Genomic DNA, 24,268 nt, shown 5'->3' with positions numbered 1-24,268 from the left:
ATACAGTAGGGAAAAGCTCTGATCCTGCTCTGCATCACGGACTGGGAGCTTCATTCACAAGCTCTCATTGCTTCAGGCTCTAAATTAAATGAACAATTTGATGGATGTTCATAAAGATGTGTTAAATAGGAAAAGGATTCAGCATCCTCATCACTCAGAGTTCTTCAGAAAGAGAGAGATCATATTACTGTATATTTGTTCTCTACATGACTAAAATCAGCATCCCATACAATAAGACTGAGCCTCAAAAGATATATAAAGTTAAAAGTAGCAAGGGATGAGAAACAAGGATAAAAAGATCAAGCGAAAGGTTCAATAGAGTTCAATAGAAAGGTGCAAGATTTGCCAGTGAGGTAATTAAGTTTGTGGTAGATGAAACATTGCTCTTTGCTGCTCCTAGCACATACTGTCTTTGTATGGCTCTTTGCCCTCTATGAGATGCCTAGGATTTCTGCAGCTTGGCCCCCTTCCTCCTGTATCCAAACCTAACAAGAGATGATTGGAGAGTCAACAACAAAGGACATTGTTGGAGACAACTCCTTGACAGGGAGATCACATACACAAGAAAACACACCGTGGAACTTCCCTTTGGCCCTGAGCATCCTGTTGCTGATGGACTGAGCCTTATAGCAGCTCCCAGTTCCACCTGTAGAAAAACTTCATGTGATCCAAGAGTACGCAGCTGCTGTGGAGTGGCTTCTGACCCAAGTTTAGAGTAAAGCAGCCTCTCCACATTACAGCTGCTGACAGGGGGCTGGAGGAACCTTATACACATTAATGGGGAAACAAAAAGACAATTAAAAACAGCTATACAAATGGTCAAGGTTATTTTTTTTTTTCCTCTGTTTCTGAGGCTACAAATGTTTTTAAAAATCTGACAGGAGAGATGACCAGTCCCAAATCAAAAGCGCTCAACAGAAGTAAGAGAAAGAAAGAAACATGTTGTTGCAGTATGTCACCAGGAAGACAAAATGAGAAGAACTGGTTGAACATGCTGGGTAAAACCTGAAGTCTAGCCCCTTTGGCACAGACACATCATCACTGTGACAATCTAACCCTGCTTCTGTGCACATAACACTGACATACATTCCAAGAAAGTTCCTTGCAATATAGTGATCACCATAGGGGGGTCCCTCGGACAAAATGAGGGGGGGTTGAGGGATTTTCAGATAGAAGGTATGTTAGAAAAGCTGAAAACAACAAGACTACCTCTTTTGGCACCTAATTAGAATATATTTTAGCAGCAGGTCAGCATCAGGGGTTATTAAACAGAAAATAACAGCCAATTTGCTATTCAGTTTCAGTGCTGTTGACAGCTACTTAGACAGCTGAGGGCTGAAAGAAAAGGGTGTGCAGCATCCAAACAGGAGAGGAACAAACCTACATAATAAAATGCAACCTTTTCCTTACATTGACTTCTATCTTCTGATGAAGAAATCTTACAGTGGATTTCATTTCTCCTTGACAGAAGGAACTGGTTTAAGAAACCTTAGAGTCATAGGAAGCATTTACTGTGTATGAGTCAAACATCAGGAAAACTTTAAAGTTGGCTAACTCCTCTCTCCAGACTCTACAATTTCTAATTGGAAAGAAAATATTGTGCAAATATTGGTCTCTAGACTGGGACTCGATTTGTAATTAAAAGTTCTCGTGTCTTTCCACTTCTGTCGCCCCAGGGTACTCTCTTAACACCCTCAAGTCAGAGGATCAGTCTTCCCACTAGCATTATCAGACAGTTTCCTTTGGCACTGTGGAGAGGCACTGCTTCGATATAAATCCTCAGTAAGCAAAGGGAGGGTTTTTCTGTTATACCGTATGAATCACTCCCATCAAACATACAATTTTAAAGCCCATTTTACAAAAGCAGTTTGCATTTCTTGATTTTTTTTGCTAATATGAAAAAAAAACTGACAATTTTTTTTTCTTTTTGACATTCTGAACAAAAAGTCTTGTATTCCTTTTATCAAAGTGTTTCTCTTTGTCTTTACAAATTTTGACTGAAATCATATTTTAGGCATTTGAGATGGACATTAGGAGTTATAAAGAAAGTTATGTTCACACACATCTATATACATAAATTTCAAGCAAAAGACTTTGCATAACCTTTTGTAGTCTTCAGTACAGTTAATGCTACCTTTCCTTCTTTCATACATAGGATATGCAGGATTGCACTACCAGCAAATCAGCATCTTTAAAAAGCACACAGTAAAGTAAATTTGAAGTAAATTTGGAGCAGCAGTTGCACAAGTTTAGGTTTCAGTAGAGTTATCCAGCAAAGAGCTTTATTTACCTGATTCTGCCTATTTCAGTAATACCCAATACGACAGACCAACAGCTCTTCAGCAGTATTTCACCTGCTGCTGTTTTGCTCTTGGGAGAAAGTTTCTTCATGTAATTCTGACCAAGTTAACCTAATTCTTCTTCAGTACCACCATTAGTGACATCCTAAATGAGGAATTTCCTTTGGACTCATTTTGATTTCTTGCCCTATTTTGTAAAGACTATCAAACATATTTGAATTTCCATTTCTGTTTCCTGGTAATACACAAATATTTATTAAAGTAGACTATTTGTATTTAAAAAAAAAATCCACCAGGCCTCTTCCAAAACAGCCCCTACACGCTCTCAGCAGAATATATACTACTGGTATGTAATAATAATGTCCTATTACATAAAAGTAGGTGTTTAGTGGTTTCCATGCAGTTCAAAATTTTGTTAAGGAAAAACTGTATCAATTATGAGAATTAATATACCATATTAAATTGAGTTTCATGTTATCAGCTCCAGTGTTTGATGAAATGTAGATTCAAAACTATTTTAGAGGGAAATAATGTTATGATCTTAGTAAATAAACCAATGAGAAAATAGCATGAAACAACATACTAGCATTAAAGCACCATTATGTCAGAAATTTCACTGAAAAGTTGTTCATTTCATTTAAATATATAGAGTGGCAATCACTTTTTATACTGTCCTTCCATGCACTGAAGAAACTGCTTGTGAAGTATGCTTGATATTTCTGAACAGTTAAGTTAGTAATATCTTTTTCTAGCAATTCATTTTATTTCCATATTACTAAATGATGTACTGAGAAGAAGTGAAAATGATTAAACTTAAATGTCACATAAAAGTTAATCCAATGCTATAGGACAGGCTGACATAGAAGAGTGAGCACAGCATAAAGAGTTGTGAACTATTTATTCTAGAAAAGAAAACCAAATTCTTTATTGTATGTTCATGCTGCAGATAGTGAAGATGTTCAAGTATTTTATTTTAAACATAGTCCTGCAGCTGGGCTGGGGCAATCCTAAGCACAGACACAGGTTAGGCTGAGAATGCACTGAAAGCAGCCCTGAGGAGAAGGACCTGGGGGCACTGGTTGACGAAAAGTTCAACTTCAGCTGGCAGTGTGGACCTGCAGCCCAGTAAGCCCCCCGTACTCTGGGCTGCACCAACAGCAGCGTGGGCAGCAGGTGAGGGAGGGGATTGTGTCCCTCTGCTCTGCTCTCGTGGGACCCCACCTGCAGCCTGCGCTCAGCTCTGGGGCCCCAGCACAAGAAGGACATGGAAGTATTAGAATGAGTCCAGAGGAGGGCCACAAAGATGATCAGAGGGCTGGAGCACCTTTCCTGTGAAGAGAGCCTGAAGGAGTTGGGGTTGTTCAGCCTGGAGAAGAGAAGGCCCCAGGGTGACCTCATTGCAGCCTGCCAGGGCCTGAAGGGGGCTACAGGAAAGCTGGGGGGGGGGGGCCTCTGTCAAGGAGTGGAGTGATAGGACAAGGGGTAATGGTTTTAAACTGAAAGAGAGTTAGGTTTAGATCAGATATTAGGAAGAAATTCTTTATTCTGAGAGTGGTGAGGCCCTGGCCCAGACTGCCCAGAGAAGCTGTGGCAGCCCCATCCCCGGAGATGTTCAAGGCCAGGCTGGATGGGGCCTTGGACAACCTGGTGTGGTGGGAGGTGTCCCTGCCATGGCAGGTGGGTAGAACCAGATGGTCTTTAAGGTCCCTTCCAACCCAAAGCATTTTATGATTCTATGATAAATAAATATATATCTATGGTTAAAAAAATAGAATGTATAAACATCTTCTGCCATTGCTAAGAATAAACAAAATCAAACATGTTTGCTCTCATTATTAAATATGTTTTCAGACATGATGGTAAATTAAAACAGATTAAAGTATCAGTTCTGGACAGTACCTGAGCCAAATATTGGTGAGTTGGATTTGATGCGGCACACAAGAGGTTAATGTCAAGGTGAGCTTTCAGTGGGCAAACAAAAACATAATTCATTTTGTGCTATGGAGAACCCTAATGATGCCATGTTACAAATGAGACACTGAAAAAAGACCATTAACCACTAATAAAAATGATGAAGGGCTGTAAAACTTCTCAGGAGTTTTAGTACTATCCTTTGGTATCATCTCAAATAATCTGTGGCCTAGTGGACAAATTGCTCTGGGATACTGAAGAACTTTTCTCCTATCATTAATCTTTAACCTCCAACCAAGGTGTATTTGCAGACAATTTATAGCCATTTGTGCTGTTGTCAGGTTATCTTAAATTGCCCTCCTGTGCTCAGGGTTCATTCCCTTCCCATATGTATAGAGGCCAGGTCATAAGGACTTCTCATTAGTAACAGTATTCTACCCCTCCTTAACTACAAAACACTAAAAATTAAATTTAGAAGCAGTCTGTATTGGAATAATTTATCATAAAGTGAACAACATGATAATTTTCTTGGGCAATGTGTCAGTTTCCTCAGATCAGATGCATTTTCACTTACACATTTAAGATGACAGCAAACAAAAGGTAAGCTTGAATAGAAAAAAATAGCTTTATACAAATGTACTATTTCAAGTCCTGTAGGCTGAAATACTACAAAATTCTTAGGTTAAACGTCTCCTTTATGTAAGCATGAAAAACTATCAAAATAGCCACTTGCCCTTTTCTGGTACTTGGAAACAAAATTACTTTTCACATCATTTTTTTCTTCAATTCAGAAATGTTAAACTACTTTCATGAGATCCAAGTACATTTTCTTTACATCCAGCATAGGTATGATTTTAGTTAGCTTCCCCAGAGAAAAGTTACATTAAGTATGAGGCAGAAGAAACCCACTAACTGCTCTTCTGGACGACCTACCAGGGGAGGAAGAACAGAAACCAAGAGTGAAAACTGCCTGCATGCTGAGAAGGAAATTTGGTTGAGGACTGCCCCTTAGATGCTCAGCATCATGGCATCCAATTAATCTGTGACAGAAATTTTTTAAGTATTCTCCTTGTGACAACAGTTACATGGTCTCATGTCAAATATGTATGTCAATATATATCCTACGAACAAATAGTTAAGCGTTCTGGATAAAATCATAGCCTTATTGCTTGCAGATGCATAACGAAAGAAGAGAGCTTCAGTAGAGAAGTTCTGAAGCAGGCATTCTTACCACCTGGCCTATCCCACCATAAACCCATCCACATGGCTGGAAGGTTTCTACTGGAACATTTCTGTAATGCAGCACTAAACTACATGTGAACAAGGTTACCTTCCATCAAGCAAGGGAAAACATTTTCCTAGCAAGAAAGCTTTTGTAACCACTTCAAGGTATTTGATCTGACAACTGACTAAATTTGCATGAAACCACCTTTTCCCTCCTATTATTTGTTACAGGGCTTTGTTATTTCTGTGCTGCATTCCTGGAAATTCATGAATCTGCATTAGCAATATCTCTGGGAGGTCTATGAGGGCTGCAAACCCAGGCTTACACAACTGCCTTACAAGAACTAATAACAAGCTGCTATAACCAGACTTCGTTATATATATAACTGACCACTTAGAGAGGTGTTTCAAGTACACCAGCAGTTTTTGACCTTTCTTGACTACCCTCTGACTTTTAATCAAAAACAAGTAAATGTCACATTTCTCTTATTTAATATTTATACACTCAACAGCTAGCGACTTACTTTGCATCTTAATTGCTCTCTTTGTAATTCTTAGATGTGCAGTAAAACCTATAAACTCCCAATTTTCAAAATGAATGGCGGAAACATAGTGTAAAAAATAATTAAATCTCAACAAGCTGAATTCAATGGAACTGCCACAGAACAGCACAAAAGCTGTAAGTTAACAGCACCTCTCAAAATGCTCTTTTACAAGCCAGGAGAGCCACAATCCTCTCTCTAGTAAACAGAGCAATCCTTGATGAAAGCTCAAGATTTCTTGATATTTTCTGTTTAAAGATGTTTTTTTTCCTGTGGTAAAGATAAGTGTGGATTTTTCTTTCTTTCTTTCATCTCATACCTATATAAGCACCTTTGAAATTCAAGGGAGCTCTCAGCAGTACATTTTCAAGCCTTAAATTACCATCTGAGGTACATATATGTCAATACTTGTCCATAGAGAAAGGAGATTGACTTAGCTCTGTATGATCTAGACAGCATAAATTTAGTAAGAGACCACGGAAAATATGACAATTTACACCACCAAAGAACCTGTCTGCACTAGGCTGTTGCTCTGCTTTAAATGTTAGAGATGCTTGATGTAGTATTTCATCAAGTGACACTGGACTTTTTACATACATGTTTTTGCATGCATGTACATACATATATACATACAAACAGATTTCTTGTATTTAGCTATATAACTGAGAATTTGCCAAGTATCAGTATTCTAAGGCTGAAATATTATCAAAAACATTTCTGCTTGGATAGTACTTCCACAAGAAACTCATATGACAACTCAGTAATGTCTTCCATAAATCACAGCAGTTTAAATCATGCTACAGCATATAATTGTATTAGTCTTATGTAGCATTTTTACAGCTAAGCAGTAAGAAGAAATGTTACAAACATAAATGGCATCCCCTGTAGACAGAAAAGCTATATTGAAAGTGAAGTACTAAAATGGTGCCATTTTCACATGTTCTCTGCCTCTTAAAAAGGAAGAATTCATTATCGGATATTCTCAATGGGATTCCAATAGTAATAACAGTATATTTTTGCATTCATCACTCATCTGCCATTGGAGGAGAACTACTAAAGATTAAGAAGGCTGAGGCATGGCTTTAAAAGAGAATGTATAAGAGAAGTGCATATGAAAGCAAACTTTTACACATGAACAGAAAATTGCAGGTTCCTTGAACGTGTTTTAGCCCTGACTTTCTATAGTGCAGCCTGAAAGATCATTTTCCTATTTCACAAGGCAGCTCCCTAGCTGCTGTACCTGCTATTAACAGAGCCTCACCAAGAGCTAGGACACCTTCACTTGAATTCTGCTACCTTTTCCCTTTATGCTTTAAGATTTTCTGAACAAACGAAGTCATTACTAATTTCAGGAAGTTGGAGTACCCTTGTTTAAACAGTGTACTGATATAATCATTTGCTATTCCATCAACATAACCACTTATTTAATTTTGTGATTTAGAACAACTGAAAACTGTCCCAATCTTGCATTAAACTTTCTGACGTGGTCCAAGCTTTGCTGCATCTGAGTTGCTTATGCATGTTCTTGCTACTTCTCATTTTCCTAGTTTACAGCTCCAGCTGCATGGCAGTCATTCAGTAGCAGTTCTTCTTTAACACAAGCTACCTGACTTCAGTTACACAGGCATTCCCAATTCACATTTGTTCTTGTTATTTTTCATCTATTTCTCAAAAAAAAAAAAAGAAAAAAAAAGCAATTTCCAACTGGCCTTAATATCAACACATGAACCCATTTCTTACATTGCTCAATAGAGATATTTCTCCAAACCTTGCTCCCATTGTGCCCCCCCCAGCTATTTCACTGTCTTACATTACCTATTGCATCCTATTTATAACCCCCTTTTGCTGTGACCATTCAAAGAACAGCTCAGCAGCTTTGTCTGCTCATTGCCTCCTATTCTGGCCCAGCTCACTGACACCTCTCGATCTCTCTCCATCATCATCACTTTCACACGTGTGACTACATCAGAGAGTATTACACACACACAAAAAAAAGCTACTAATTTTTAATTAGTTCATTTGAATATTGGAAACAATACAGCTGTGGCTTTATCAGGCTCAACAGAATGAAGAAGTAGGTGAAGTGCAGAGAACGTGTACCCTTTTACTTCCATTGTAATCCATTTGGGACATGCAGCAAATTTGCATTTTCTCTGTATCTCATACATCTGAGTCTTGATCTTTGACTTAACATTATGATACTAAAATTAAACAGTAAATACATACTAAATATTCGAGCAGCACCACCTAGCTGTTCAAAAATTAAAGCAAAGACTGTAATAAGCCCTGGTTCTCTTTATGGTTCAGAATACACATATATAAATAAGTATTTCTGGCAGTGAAGCATTCACCTTCATGGATCTTTGATGGAGACGGTGCAGTCCGTTATTTAACAGAGCTCTTTAGAATCATAGGGGGCTGGAAGTAGACAGCCTTTCTTGCTTTGTCTGTAATTAGAACTGCCCACAGTGCTTCATCTTCAGCTATTTTCTCTCTCCAAACACCAAGCTTCCAGTTATCTCCTGTAAGGTATCCCATAAGAGGGTCTGTGATTAACATCCAGACTATCTTATAACACAGCATGAGACAGTAAAGAAACACACTTCTTTGATTATTATTAATCAAAGCATACACCTTTCCATTTTTATAACTGATTAATAACTGTATGTCTCTAACCACTGTTATTAATTTCTAATCTCTATCAATATATGTCTCTGAACACCAAGCACAAGACACTTTACTAACATTCAAAGTTACCAAACTTTGAGGCACTATTAGTACAACAGAAAGCACAGACTTCATTTGAGTGATTGGATTTTTGGAAAAGATAACGTTGAACTTGCTTAAAGTATGCTAGAGACCTACCCTGAAATAAATGACCTCAATAAACATACCCACAGCTAAGAAACCAAAGAATCCTGCAGAGTTTTGTGACTTTGCTCTTTTCAGCATTGCAGTCATGAGACTGTGAATTTTGTCTCCTTTTGAGACAAAAAAGGCCATTGGTAGTCAGAATGAGAATAAGATGAGCGTTTCGTTTACATGCTGCATTGAGCAGGCTTAAGTCAAGGTGACATTAGGTTTCACTCAAATATTTTTCTTGAATAAAATATGTCTCTTTTTCAAATAGGATTTACAAAAATGATTTCACAATTAGCATCATAAAGATGTGACACAATATACATACATTTAATACATTTAAAACAACTTTGTCTTGAAACAAAGAAAAATTACTTGTCTCCTTCAGGCTCTGGTTTATTTTGCAATTATTTGAGATGACCACTGCTAAAGCTTGCCTGTTTATGTATTCATTTTTTCTAATAGAAGGTTGCTACTGACCACTTACATGGTAACAAAAGAAAAAGCATAGCTACCTTCTCACTGTGACCTTGAAACCTGGAAAGCAGAATACATTTGAATAATTTAACTATGCATAGCATCTGATTTTGAAAATGCTGAAGTCATGTAAATGCTGATTAGATTTTTGGCTAAGTAAATCCTGTCTACTTGCACGTAATAACCTGTCGACTTCTGTTGCGCAGGTCTTTTCAATTACACCATATTACGGCAAAAATATAAATATATGCACATAATATGCATATGAATTACCCATACAGTGCTGTACTAATGTGCATGTTTCTATATTCAAAAGCAAAAACTTTACTTCCATAGACAAATTATAGCAATACACTCACCCTGCTGTATTATTTTCAAACTCAAGGACTCAAAAAGTCCTTGAAAAGAAATGCCAGCAAGAAAAGTCATGAAGTTTGTGCCCACCACATAAGGAAATTGTCATCTCTAAAGGGAAATGGTTGCATATATCTTAACAAAATATATGTAAATATTAAACTGCATGTGGTACTAGACCTTTCACAAGGCGTTTGTGACTGCAAACCACTATGACAACAATCAGCTCTTCCCATGAAAGCTCTGCTGCTAAGGTTGGCTTTGAGAACTAGGGATCCCTCACCAGCAGCCACCTGCATTGCAGCACTGAGATTTGCCTCAGAGCTTCCAGGAAAGAACAAGAAACCTATACCCACTCTCAGACTCTGACCCAAGCAAGAGACCTTGGGGCCAGTTGCAAAGGGTCCCTTTCATTTCACAAGTTCTATCAAGGCTTTTCTCAAATACAAACTGAACGGTATTGAAAATGTAAAGTCACTTCTTTCTCCCAAAAAATTGAGCTACAGTCAACACTTAAAAAAAAAAAATCATCTGACTGGTTGGCAAGTACAAGTTTTTACACTGAAGAAAGAGGTGATCTGTACCTGGTAAGCAAAGAGTACCTACCATTAGTCCCTTCGAGTATTTTCTTACGCTTATGAACTTCCTTAAAAGGCTGACAGAGGTAAGTTTTCTTCAACCCGAAGCCTCTGAAAGTGAAATAAGCATTTTTTCCTTAGACTCCTATACAATATACAGGACTGAAGAGCAAATAACAATGTAATGACATGAATAATAAAGGCAAAATGCTTTGGGGGAAGAAAAAAGCCCTCGGCTGTCATCTTACCAGGTTTCTTTTGCCTTCTCTATAAGGAAAAGAACTTCAGTTATGCTGACAGAAAATAAATTACTATGTTGATCACCATTATCAGAGGCTGTTGAAGGATGAAATTTTCTAGTGGCTAAACTATTCAATACAGCTAAGAAAGGACCAAGTGTGTTGCATACCTCATCCCAATATACAGGATGACTTTGGGGCTGTATCGTTATTTTCAGCAGCTGCAGGGCACTGAGCAGAGAATGCCAGTAGCTTAGGTATTCTCTCTGCTTATTTATTAGATGTGAACAGAACTGTTCCAATGCAGTTTTAACCTCATAGTGAAATGGCAACTTAGGGAGATCTCTTTCAAAATTCATCTTTCATGATCTGCACGCAATTCTGCACCACAGCAGAATTCTTATAGAAAATATAATCACTCTGCATCATCTTTAGGTAACAATGCAGATGTTTTAAAGTGCCTACAGCCTCTCAATAGAGAACCTTGCTGGCCATGCCTTGAAAATCTGGTGTAGGAATGTTGCTAATGCTAAATAATGGTACTGCAGATATTTTTGTTTAACGAAACAAAACAATGAACTATGCTTTGAGACTAATGACTAGAAAGTTTCCTTAGAGTGGACTATAATTTAATAGAAGGGCAGCAGAATCTTTCTCTACAGAACACTTTGACATCAAACTAATTTTTAGCCCATTGTGTACAACAAAAAATATATGTTGACTAGCATGGTATATTTATGACAGAAGACTGTCTTCTACTACTATGAAAATGGTTCCATCACTACACCGTGAGAGGTACTACTGTTCCTGTAGCATGGGGAGAAAATACGAACATAAAGCAACTAATCAAATATCCACATTTATATGGCTATCTCACCTTGCTGCTGCTAAATTGCAATACAAACATATTTGGTCTGCTTTAATAGAAAAGATCAAGCATAATTTAGGATAAATTCAAAAAGCTATTAATCTTCAAATGAAATATGTTGAGTTATAATTGCGTGATATACTTCTTACTTTTCTTGTAACGTAATAGAACAATGAACTGGGCTCCAGGAGACCTGATAATTCAGTTCCTACCATTGGACTAAAGGTTCATCTATAACAAAATGTTTTCCAAGTCTGAAAACATGGCTCTTTACTTAGTGAGGTACTTGGGGATGTTAACAGCTTATAGTCAGGGAAGCTACTGGATTGATAATAGCCTATTAAAATAATCATATTGTTCACTCTATGTAAAGCATGGTACCAGCAAAATCAAGCCAATGCTCCCTGAAAACTTCTCACTTCAGCCCCGAAGAATCTTTATTTTGTGTATTCTGATCATCTTTTTCCCTTATACATTTTTTTGGCTTTTGGCACACCATGGAAGGGTACAGTGAGATGATTTGACAGCATATCATTTACTAAAAGTTGGCAGAAGTTTTTAAGTTTCATACAGAGCAAAGAATATCAGCTGGAAAGACCAAGAAACCACAGAATGGTAACAGTGCACAGCATGTTTCCCCTGCATAATTAATATTACAACTGAATTTTCACATCATTGTAGTAACTTTTCACATCCTCTTCCTGCCAGAGGAGATACATGGTACCCAAGAGTAATGTGTTAATTTTAGTCTTGAAAATGAGGGATAAACTCCTAAGCAAGTTGCAATGCAAGCACCATTCATGCACATATCTATATTGATGCACAGATAGTGTGAAGGGCACATTAAAACGTATAGCATTGCAGATAACTTAATAGTTCAAATGCAAATTAATTATTCTATTAACTGTCCTTGGAACGTTGCAAAACTGATGTACTCCCCAATGTGAAAGTGAGTTTTGCAACAGTTTGTGGACATATTCCTTGTACACGTGTAGGCATATTCTTAGCTTTCAGATCTGTCTCTTAATTTGACAAACATGGCCTGTTTTTCTAGCTTGTCAGGATTAAGTACTTGCTTTGTTTTAAAAATAAAAGTAAAAAAAAAAAAAAAATACCCACAGTCACTTCTCCAGGAATTTTCTCATTTCTTGCATTATGAGCTCATACAGATATCTCAAATCTGTACAATGTTTAATCACAGATTCCTTGACAGGTACCATATCTTTCTCAAATGTCACAGACTGAGAAATTGGAAATAGCAGAAATAACCCTATCCCCCTTCTAGATGATTGCTCTTGTAACCTAAATATTTCCCCTTTCCTTCTCTCCCCCATCACTTGAGTGTTAGTTCAAGGAGAGAAGCACTGGCATAATAATTTCAATTTTCAAAAACGACCTGCTATATAATCAGCTACTAACTTCAACATGTCTGATGAAAAAAATTCCAAAGATAATGGCACCTAATAAATAGTACATAAATGTCAACGTTACCTCATATACAGCATTCTGAGAGCCAGGTGTCCAATGCTTTGTCATACAGTCAACCAAGCAGAGGGCAGGGTAATGCAACTGAGCCTGGTAGCCAGATCACATTCAACAACCCAAGTATTTTTACATAAATCCAGTAGACTAAATTTACTGCTGATCTATGCCAATTTTTATCCTGTTTAAGATGAAGCAATCTGCTGTGAACAGCTTACATTTACTCAGGGTATTGCAACTGGCACACCTTTGTGCCAGTGAACAAATCTGAGCACATTAATTAACACAGGATACAATCTTATCCCCCCCAAATCAATTCTCACTAAGGTGACATAACCTTATTGACCTCAGCACTGGTTTGCTGGGACTATAATCAATTCTGGATGGGCAGAGACTCTGAGAAATCTTTTAGTTTTGACCAGATCGAAATATCTTAGTACATATACAAACGTCAGGACTGGTTTGATCCTGCTGACAAAAAAAAAAAAAAAAAAACTATCAAAGGTGTCTTTCCTTATAAGAGGGGATCCTCGAGTCTCTCAGGGCTATCTTGGTGCTCCCAACACTAGTTCCCACCTGCAGCCAGGGAATGCTCTCCGGAGAGTAAAGCACATAAGCATCATCCACTGAAATATCTCTCTTAATTTTCCTGGTACTTTCCAGCTGTTGATGTAGATTGATTTAATACTTCACCTTAAATTTATCTTTATTATTGATATACACAAATATTGTCCAAAACACAACTCAAGATTAATCTTAATGGCTTCTTGCCAGCAAGCCACATGGACATTTTGCAAGACAAAATGTACAATAACTGTTCTTGAGCAATTTCCCTTTTCCTGCCCAGTATTTCAAAGCATGATCAGGGACCCACTGGTGACCAAATGAATGAAGTACATTAAAAGTCTCTGGTTGAAAGCAGTCAGAATGGCTTTACTGGAAAATAAATGAATTTTAAATAGAGCAAAAATACAAACATCATGCCACTATATTTTATGTTTTTCCCTTGTAGACTAACTCAATCAGGAATAAACTAATAAATAAACAAGGTCCCTGGAAAACATTGCCATTTGTTTTATTTTAAAATATCCTAGTGATCTTGGATTTTGTTTGGTTTGATTTTGCTGTTATTGGTGTGCTTTTTTTTTCTTTAGCAGAGAAAATCAAAGTTATCACAAAGATCATGCCTTTTGTGAAAGTATATGACTTTTGCAATATGAGACCCCTACGCACAATTCCATGGGAAGGTATATTGTCCTTCCCACTCATTTACTTAGGCTGTCAGCCAGTTCTATCAGGCACACAGCCTACACAAATTATGAGTTTACACAATAAACACCATCTTCTTTCACTCTATGTAAATGCAGATTTATTACGTTATGTACTGGCTGCAGTTTTTTAAGCTGGTGTCAATTTTAGTATATGGCAAAAACAACCCAAAATAATCTCTGTGTTTATTTGACTGTATCACTGACTATCATTTACTCTAGAGGACACTTCTCTAGGCCTCACCTTTGTTATTCACAGCAGAAAACTGACTGACAGAATCTTGCCATGATATTTGGAAATAGTGTTCCCTTTTAACAGCCTTATATAAACAAATCAAACAGCACTTAAGGACACTGACTTAAGGACAAGCTGAAACCGTACATTTTAAGAACTTGACATCTATCACTTTTTAGCAATTTCAGTAGACAGCCTTTGTTCCCAGAATCCTAGACTTCTGAGCTGAAAAGAGCAAATCCTACCTTAACTTACAGAATGTAAAAATTTTGAAATGAGATGTAAACAGCAATTCATAGCATAATAGGATAACAATAAGCCAATTTGATATTTTCAGAATAATACACACATTTGCAGGTGGGTAGGAAACAAGATGGAGGTAATCATATACCTGACTGTATGTGTAGTTCAGTGTAGTCAACCACAAGGAAGCAATTTATTTTTGCTGCTGCACTGAAGGAGAATTAGCTTGTTTATTACTTACTATGAAAAAGCACTGGCATAATTTAAGAAACTACATACTTTATATTAGTAAATATTTCATGCATATTAATATATGTCTTCACTTTTCAAATGATAAATTCTGCTTCACACAAGATTACCAATGCTTTTCATTTCTCTAGATATCAATTGTCTAAACTGTATTAATATGAATGATATGATTTCATGTAATTATTCAGTTAAATGAAAAACCATATTTGGCCAAAAGGACTAATGTCTTTCAGCTACATCACAGCAGATATTATCACTAGCACTTAATGGCTATTAGCATGATGCGAAGTATATTAAATTTAAACAATGTGCTAGGTTGCAGGAGGTCTCCCTAAAACAGCTGGTGGGGTTACGGTTTGGTTCCTTTGCAATATGATCACTAGTTTGTCAATGAAATCAACATACACATTTATTTTTAGCATCTTCAAGATGCATATCCTTCAAACATGTTTTCAGTAGACAGAAACAGCAGCCCCCTACCCCGGTCCCTTTTATTTAGGCATCACGCTGCTCCGATATATACTGTGTCTTGAGATAAATGTTTATGACTATGTAATCCTTTTTTTTTTTTTCCCCTTCTCCCAGACCAGACCTATCTAAGGAACTAAGGATAATACAACAGTCTCTAGGAGGACATATGTCCCCATTAGTTTTAACACTCAAACCCTTTATGAACCAAACCCCTGTCCCTGAAATCCCAAATCCCAACTGCTCCTTTAGTTCGTGCCACCACACGAAGGCCACCACAACCATGTATAGATGAGATGAGTTCCTCCTCTTGTTCATCACACCCCAAGACTCCTCAAGGAGATCACAACTGCAGATGGTGATCCCAGATATTCCTGCAGTGGACTTATGTACTCTAAACTGGTCTGGTCAGTGTTTTGATCGTTGGGACTTCTGATAGGTGCGAGGAAGTCCCAGCTCCAGGTCAGGTGGCCTTCCCAGCAGAAGCTCCAACTCCAACTTGTTTCCCGTGCTGTTGTATGACACTCTCTGGTCAGCCTCATCTGGTGTCTAACAAAGCTTTCTCTTTCCTGGAGAGAGAAGTTTGAGATGCTACTGGGGTGGTAGAAGTGATGGACAACCCCCTTGGAGGGATGACCTCCATTCCCAGTAGACAGAAGAGAAGGAGCTACTTTACTAGGAGAGCCAGGTCCAAAGCTCCTCTAATGGGCTTGTCCTATGACAGTTGTTCTTCTCTCCTCCTAAACAGTGACAGCAGCAGAATGCTCTTCCATTTCACCATTGAATAATGACTAAAGAACTTCATAGAGAGCACTGCCTCTTTTAGATGGTGGTGTGGTGGATAAGGAAGAACAAACATCAAAATGGATGTTTGCCAGAAAGCCCTTTGCAAAGGTTGCACAGTCCCTACTGCCAAGGTAGACTTCATCCTGTGCGCAGTGAGAATGCAGCCAAATATCTACCATGGGCACAAAATATAAAAATAGAGAAAAAGTAGCAGCACATAAAGGTCACTTTACTGCACAGATGGTAAAAGCAATACAGAATATGTGACTGGCCATTTTGCTTAACTAACAGGCACCTAGAATCATAGAATATTCCGAGTTGGAAGGGACCCATAAGGATCATCAAGTCCAACTCCTGGAACCGCACAGGTCTACCCAAAAGTTTAGACCATGTGACTAAGTGCACAGTCCAATCGCTTCTTAAATTCAGACAGGCTTGGTGCAGTGACTACTTCTCTGGGGAGCCTGTTCCAGTGTGCGACCACCCTCTCGGTGAAGAACCTCTTCCTGAAGTCCAGCCTAAATTTCCCCTGCCTCAGTTTAACACCGTTCTCACGGGTCCTGTCACTGGTGATTATGGAGAATAGGTCACCTGCCTCTCCACTCCCCCTCATGAGGAAGTTGTAGACTGCGATGAGGTCCCCCTTCAGCCTCCTCTTCTCCAGGCTGAACAGGCCCAGTGACCTCAGCTGCTCCTCATATGTCTCCCCTCTAGGCCCTTCACCATCTTCGATCACTATCTTTCACCATCACCTGATAAATCTAGCAGAGTCATGAAATAAAGCCAGCTTTTTGGCCCTGCCACTCCAAACTTGGACCTTCAGCCAATCCTAATCCATCAGTCCACACACACTATAGATCTCCTTCTAAGTCATTTCTGCTTGTTAGTTCCAGCCCTGTCCCCAGCTTCTCAGGATTTGCAGAGTCCAGCACTGACACCTGAGGTTACATTGAGCTGTAGGAGCAGCTGCAGTGGTCAGGGCAGCAACACAGCTCAAGGGGTACTGCCCAGCGCTGCTGTGCACAAACTCCTTGAGATGCGCTCCACAATAGCAGGCTGTGATACATTCCTGCGCTGCACAGCAAGGCATAACGATACTAAGGCTATAGTTGGAGATTAAAAAAGGATTGAAGAATTCAAACTTTGTGGTACACTGGACTTTGCTTCTTTCCAGACTCCAACTTCAAAATTGAATTTAAAAATTTAGATATCAAAGTAAAAAAGTTTCAAACCATACCACAGACATGCACAAACACATCAGCTTAATTTCATTCAAAGAAAAAATCCCTTTCAAAAGAAAAAAAAAAAAAAAAGGTTCTCTCAACAAGCTCTCCTCCACACAGTTGGCAGCTATGCATTAAGACTCAGCCTGCACACCACAGGGAATAAGACTGACCCTGCCCTGCATGCCCCCACCTGTCCCAGTTTGCCTGCCTGCTGCCCCCAGCTGCTGCAGCACCTCCCCACCAGTGGGCCTGGAACCTGAGCAATCTGCTCTGACCCCTACTGCTGAGCTTGAGCAGCACCACAGACTTTTGCCTGTCTAAACCTGAGGCAAAGAAATAAAGTAGGCCACATACAGTAGGTAAAAAGCAGTGGAAAGTTACCAGCTAGAAGAGCGAGGGTACAAGTGGCACTGAGAGGCCAGGAAGCAAAGGGGGACTAATCAAGACCTGGCAGACTGGAGTCCTCATCATCGGTGTTTCTCCTTGGCAGCTGTCCCCAAGCTACATCACCTGTCTGCTGCTTTAAGAAGAAGAGAAAGAAAGAAGCACCCTGTACTCCTGACACCTCATTACTTAAACATAAACTGAGTTTTCTTTGTGGGGGATGTAACAATTCAAAATTAAACATCCTGGCAGCACTGTTGATGGACTTCACATGGAGGAGACGCACAGGTTTCCACATGGAGGTGGTTGGCATCAGAAGCCTGCCTGCATATCCACGGCCAAAATTAGCATTCCAACTGCAACCAACACTCACATAGCTGCGATGAGTCCTTTTAACAAGGAGATAAGGTAGTTTTCTAATCAGAGCATTCTTTGTATTATGAGCCAGTACGCTCTATATGAAATAGCCGCATCTCAGCGCTCTCAGGCAAGGGCATCCAGATGGAATAGGATGCCTCACAAGAGGGAGAGAACAAGTTCCACTTCAGCAAAGAGCAGGTATGTTGTCAGCCACATTTCTCATTTTAAGGATTCCTATGGGCAGAATTACAAGACATTTTTTGGCTTGTTCTCAAACCATCCTCAGACAGATCACCCGGAACCCAGCCACACTATGCCAAGTAATTCTGTCGGAGAGTAATGTTACCTGACATACCCAAATTGGGTGCAGGTGCTATGTGAAAGATGAAAGCAAAAACTTAAGCAATGCTGTATATCACTGGGCATGACCACAAGAGCATGCACTTCAAAATAGACAGCACCACTACCCCCTTTACACAGAGAAAAACTTCACAGGTTTCAGGTGCCTATAAAACAGGACAATATAGACGCACATTCCAAGCAATAATGAAATATCTTTATTACATAGTCAAAAATATTCTTTATTTTTTCCTTTTAAAAGAAATAAGTATGTATATAATTTATAATTTATCGGTTTAAATCATTTAGCCATAACAATGCATGTACAACTCTCAGTCAGCAAAAAATACTTAAGTCACTCACCAAAAGTGACTAATCTCATCTTCATAAAGCCTCTAACACACAGAAGGCCTATCTGATGATGACTGGAACTAGCAGAGAACTGAAATGCCCCTAATGAAATAAAAGAAAAAATTTAAATGCTCGATTGAATTTTCAAGAGCAACAAGTTTTATTTCACTCTTCTAAATATTAAAATTGCATGCACTACTTAACATTGTCCATCTAGAAGTGATCAGTTGAATCTGTACCTATTTTTCACTCCTTACTTTTACCACAGATCACTTATTCATGCATTTCAAAGCATGATTCATTATTGTAGCAAATTTTGAGAGGAATCAAGGAACTAATCAATGCAGATTAGATAGTATAGTTTAAAATTGCTCTATACTTTAAATTAAGCAACAGCTATACAGTAGTTTTTAAAAAGATGGCTAAAACAGAGTAAAAAGAAATCTGACAGACAGGACACAACAACCCTCATTTATTTCCTCTTATTTCAGAAAATCATTTTCTAGACAAGTTTTTCTTCCCCTCACAAATAATTAGCCCATACCCTTTTATAGGGCTCACTTTAAAATATGGTTTTAAAAAAGCTGCTAGAACAGTTTTACTGCAGTCAGAAGAGCTCACACCCAGCTTACACAGAAAGGCACCGGTCGTTCACCAGTTTCTGCCAAGTTCGTGGGCAGTGATGTTGACCACTCATCCTGGCACACTGGCCTCTGAAACCTATGGGTGCGAGTCACATTGCCAAACGGGCTTCACTCTGAGCATGGACCGCTGACATGGTGTTTGCTCCTGCTGAAATACTGAGTCATGACCTAGATTATCAACAGTGCAGGTTCACAATGTATTTATGGAAGCTATGAACTCAGGTTCTAATAGATAGTTATTTAACAGGATTTAGTTCCCCTTCAAAAGTACAACAGTTTCCAAAGTTGGAAAATCTGGTATAAGAACAGAACTCTTCAGCAAGCAACTGCAGATTAACGGTGGTTGAAATACATGCTGATAAAAATAAAAAAGTCACTTAAGAACAGAGTGAATTAAAATAACTGCATCAACAAGCTTTCATTGGACTACTCAAGTAAAATGACTTACGGTTTTAGATTGAAACCTATAGTATGATTTTAAACTGATCAGTTTTTCATTTACATGTCTGTTAAGTGTGGGGTTTTGTTTTGTCTTTTTATTGTCTTAATAGGAAGGTACTGTAGTACCTTGTATAGTACTTGTAGTACTTTTTAGTACTTTTTATAGTACTTGTGTACTTTTGCAGTACACAATTGTATATAAAAGATTTTGTATATTGACTTAAGGGTGCGTATGCATACATGTATAAACTCTTCATAAATACATTTTTACGCATCATTTTTCTTCCTGACCAGTTGTCCAATAAATATAGATTTTCATCACTATAGGTTTATTTTGTTACCTATATTTGTCCTGCTCAGGTCTTGTCTGCCATATAGATATGATTTTGTAATCCTGATTTCTCTGGCTCCTCTATTTGTCTACTTCGTTTTTGATCCTAATTTTTTGATGTACCCAAAATCAGACAAAGGGAAAAGAGATTTGTAGCTGTAACTTCAGCTTGGCATCCAGAACAGCACCATGTCCTGAACAAGATGACACTGAATTCTTGAGCCCCAACTACAGTCTTGAACAGCAAGAAGTGCTTGACAGGATGAATCCAAAGCTAATCAAGCCATTACTTAACACTAAGCTAACTGGGTCACTGTTCTCTTCAGACTGTGTATGGCACATCCCATATAACCACTAAAAGGCTGGTTTTTATCCAACTGGTTGTAGGCATCATTGCAGCTGAAATCAATCATTTAGGTTTATTCTGACCTACCTACTAATCTTTTCTGTTAGCCAAACTGCACTTTGGCAAATTAAAAAGAGTATAGATGTGTCTGAAAAGACATACCAAGGTCTGTTATTCTTTCAAATTCTTTTTACTTCCAGCTTCAATAATGCACACTTCATATTCCCATACAATTCCCATTTTCCTTATGGGGAAAAATTCAAAGCAGTATCACCAGCAAAGCAGTAGGGCAAAGACATGAAATGGTTGCCCTCTTGTGGTATTTCCGAGTACCTCCAAACCATTCCCCTAACGTATCTGAAAACTAATAAAGGCCAGATTCCTACCTGGAGCATTTGATGCAACAGCCACTAAGAATGAAAATGCTGACATGATGATTTGGGGTTCTGCTGTGGTTCTCAAAACTGAGGCTAAATAACAGCTCATCTCCTAAGGAACAGTTTATTTTCACATGTATTTAATGAAACATTCTTTCCCTGAGATGTAGAAAAAGCATACTAATGAATTTTCCTGTGTGTATCCGACAGTCAGACTGTCACTGGGAGAACTGAACAAGCACAATTTTGATTCCATGCAACTCAATGTATTTGTAAACACAATAAAAGGAAAAAAAAGAAAAAATTAAGAAACACCTGTGCAATTTCCAGAATAAGCCCCAAAGAAATAATAAACTGGGCTTTGACTCAGAAAACAATTGGATTTCTAAACAATAGGGCGTTTAATTGGAGGAAACATTTCATTTCCAGATCAAAGGAAGGAATTCATGGAAGATGTCTAAGCAAGACCTCTACAGCTGAGTCAGAAAGGGCTTCATTATCTGTTTTTCATCTTGTTAGACTGGTATTTCATGTAATTAAGCTCTGCACCTGTTACTTACAATCTTACAATCACTGAAGTGATTAGTCCAGCTGTATTTATATTTTGAGTAAAGTTGATTTTACTTCTGATTTCTTCTTTTTATTCCAGCCTTGACAGTAAATTTACTTTGCAAAATATCACTGGGATTGGATATGAGGCCTTCTGTTAAAATTAAACTACCAACAAACCACATTCAGATCAAGCTGAATTAGGAAAAGAGATGTGCTAAGAACTCACTTTTTCATCTTACAAAGATGACTGAGGAAATTGGCAAACCTATGAAGAAAGATGGGGTGCAGGAGAAAGAGCAGTCTGGGAAATCATTTAGATATAACTACAAAAAGTCCTTTGCAAACCTTCACATTTAAAATCTGTGTTCATGAAGCCAATTTAAAAAAAAACTCCATGTCAGGAACAATTTCCATGTGTTTATAATATGCTTAGTATAAAGAAATCCATGTGGGAACTCTTAGCCGTTCTACTACTATAGTAGAATAATTATTTTAAACTATACACATCTGATCTTTTTCTAAAGTACTCTTACACACGAAAAAATATTTTTCTAATAGCAACCACTTGCTACCCCCTCCAAGAGGAACAGAAATCTCTCAACAGACTAATTCCCTGCAGGTTCACTTGCGTCTCCTGATCATCTCATTTTCTCTGGTAATTCTCCTATTTTTCTCCTTAATGGAAAGAGTGAGCCGTTGGCCTAACAACTGCACAATATTTTTGCACGTGAACTGAAACCACACAATTAAAATTTCCAATACATAAGGTCCTTTCAATTCTTCATCTTCATAAATCAGTAGGATTAGTTGTGAGGAGATGGAGCAGGCTTTTGCCTTCAGTTCTATCCTTTGCTTAAATTAATCATCCGTGGTAATTTTTATAAGTAAATTAACATTACAATCATTTTTAACTGTGTAGTATTGTTCACGAAGAAGAGCAAAGGTCAGGTAACTGGAAGGGCTAATTGGTCTCTTCCAATGCCCCTAAAAGCAAATACAGAGGCCAACATTTATGAGAGTAAAGAGGGGAATAATAACAGAAGCTTTTTCAGTATCAGAGGTGCACTCAACCTATTTTTCTACTTTATTTCCTGTCCCTCTTTTGCCTTCCCAACACATCTCTTCTGTAACTTGTCTCAGAATTACATGCTACAATTGTAGGTGATATTATAGCCAACAAAACAGCACAGTAATTACATTCTGGAGCACGATACTTTTCCTTCTCCTCTGCTAAGGAGAAGATCACACACTTAATATAAGCTGATTTCAGACTAAATAAAAAGTCTGCATAATATCCAATCCTTTATACACAAAGTCTGTGACAACATGAGAGAGATGAATCTCAGAATCAAGTTGGTCATGATACAACAACATCAATTCTAGTGCTGACTACCAAAGACAAGTCAAAAACTTGGAAAAACTTTTATTTAAGGAAAACTGAATGAGCCAACAACAACACCTGAAGGTGGAAAAAAAAACATCCAGCTAATAGTGTATTGGCAATTCTAGTGATGCTTTATCATTATTATACAAGAATTGCTGCATATTTCAAGATTCAAATTGTAAAATCATTTTGAGAACTCAACTGTAGCAGAAAAATTTGTGCTAAGCATAGCAAAGTGACCTCAGGGTCCACAGGTGTCCCCAGGCAATAGAGGGCTGTCCAGAGTTGGGTGTTAGAGCAATCTGCTCCAGAGTGCAGGTGGAACTTCAGGAACCTCACAAAGAAATTAACTAAAGCACCTGGGTAATTTTCCTGAGTGTCTTCAGGGATCCACAAAAACCTGACTGCTTACTTAAACGGCTCCAGCTAAGCTTTATCTAGAGTCACCAGGTGCAAAAGCGGCTCCCAACTACAGTGTGACACGGCCATCTGGACCTGTGAGGATCCCTCTGCACTGGGCTGCTCTTCAACCACCACACTCTGCTCTGCTGGTAAAACATTTGCATTTTCTCGCAGTCTTCATTTCTTAGGTCAATATAAAGCAGAACTACTAATCTTAAGCATATACAGCAGCTGTTAACAACAGGTTGGTGGGGAGGGTATGCCTTTACAGTAACAGAATATTACAACTGGCAAGGAAGAAGGAAGAACAACATTTGCAAGTCCTGCCTAGACCACGTTTCACACAAACACGCTGATCTATCACAATCACTTTTCCCATTCGTTCTCATGGGAGATGCTACTGGCGAGGACATATTTTCCAGGAAAGCCAAGCTACAGAGCTTTCAAAAGTCAAGCCAATTATACAGCACATACCTCAACTGCACCCCTTTTCCTGGCTGATCTTCAAACACAGAACTGGGCTTTTAAAGTAGTACTCAGATAGCTTGCACCCCATTGCTCCTCCACCATTTCAGTTTAATTATGATTTTAGAAAAAGGACAGAATATGTCCTACTATATTCTTGAGGCATGAGATGTCATGTAAACAGCTTGAAAATGTATTATATACAGGAGATTTCACACAAAATATCCACCTTAATTCAACCAGGTGCATTTCTGAAGTTGCACCTTTTAATGCTGCTATGCACACACAGTTAAGTTTCTATCTAGTTCCTATTTTGTCTTCTGCAATAAAGTGTTGACTAATATATGAAACTGTTCAGGAATACCTTCTTCAGTCACAATATTCTTCATGGGCATGTGCCACTATACAAAACAAAAGATCCACGAAGACTAGCTTTGTACTGAATTAGCCTAAAATCTAAATTAAACATTATTTAAGAACAGATCAAGCAAGATATTTCGGTTTTGCTTCTTCTCAAACCACGCATCTGGATGTCTGTCAAGTAGCATTAGCTGTGTGCTCTTCAGAAACCTGTACTGCCCAC

The 24,268-nt window shown here is 38.3% G+C and overlaps 1 long non-coding RNA gene across 2 annotated transcripts in view; it reads right to left on the bottom strand.

The window, feature by feature from the left end:
• Positions 1-6,737: 6,737 nt before the first annotated feature.
• Positions 6,738-24,268, bottom strand: part of LOC121077814 — a 113,509-nt gene continuing 95,978 nt past the window's right edge. For both annotated transcript variants that reach the window (XR_005824322.1, XR_005824321.1), the window contains exons 3-4: positions 15,691-15,866; positions 6,738-8,499 (exon numbers count right to left, since the gene is read on the bottom strand). This is a non-coding gene — a long non-coding RNA (uncharacterized LOC121077814). The remainder of the gene's footprint in view (positions 8,500-15,690; positions 15,867-24,268) is intronic.

Source organism: Cygnus olor, chromosome 14, assembly GCF_009769625.2.
Source record: "Cygnus olor isolate bCygOlo1 chromosome 14, bCygOlo1.pri.v2, whole genome shotgun sequence".
NCBI classification, from domain to species: Eukaryota; Metazoa; Chordata; class Aves; order Anseriformes; family Anatidae; genus Cygnus; species Cygnus olor.
This window is presented reverse-complemented; position numbering and strand designations above follow the sequence as displayed.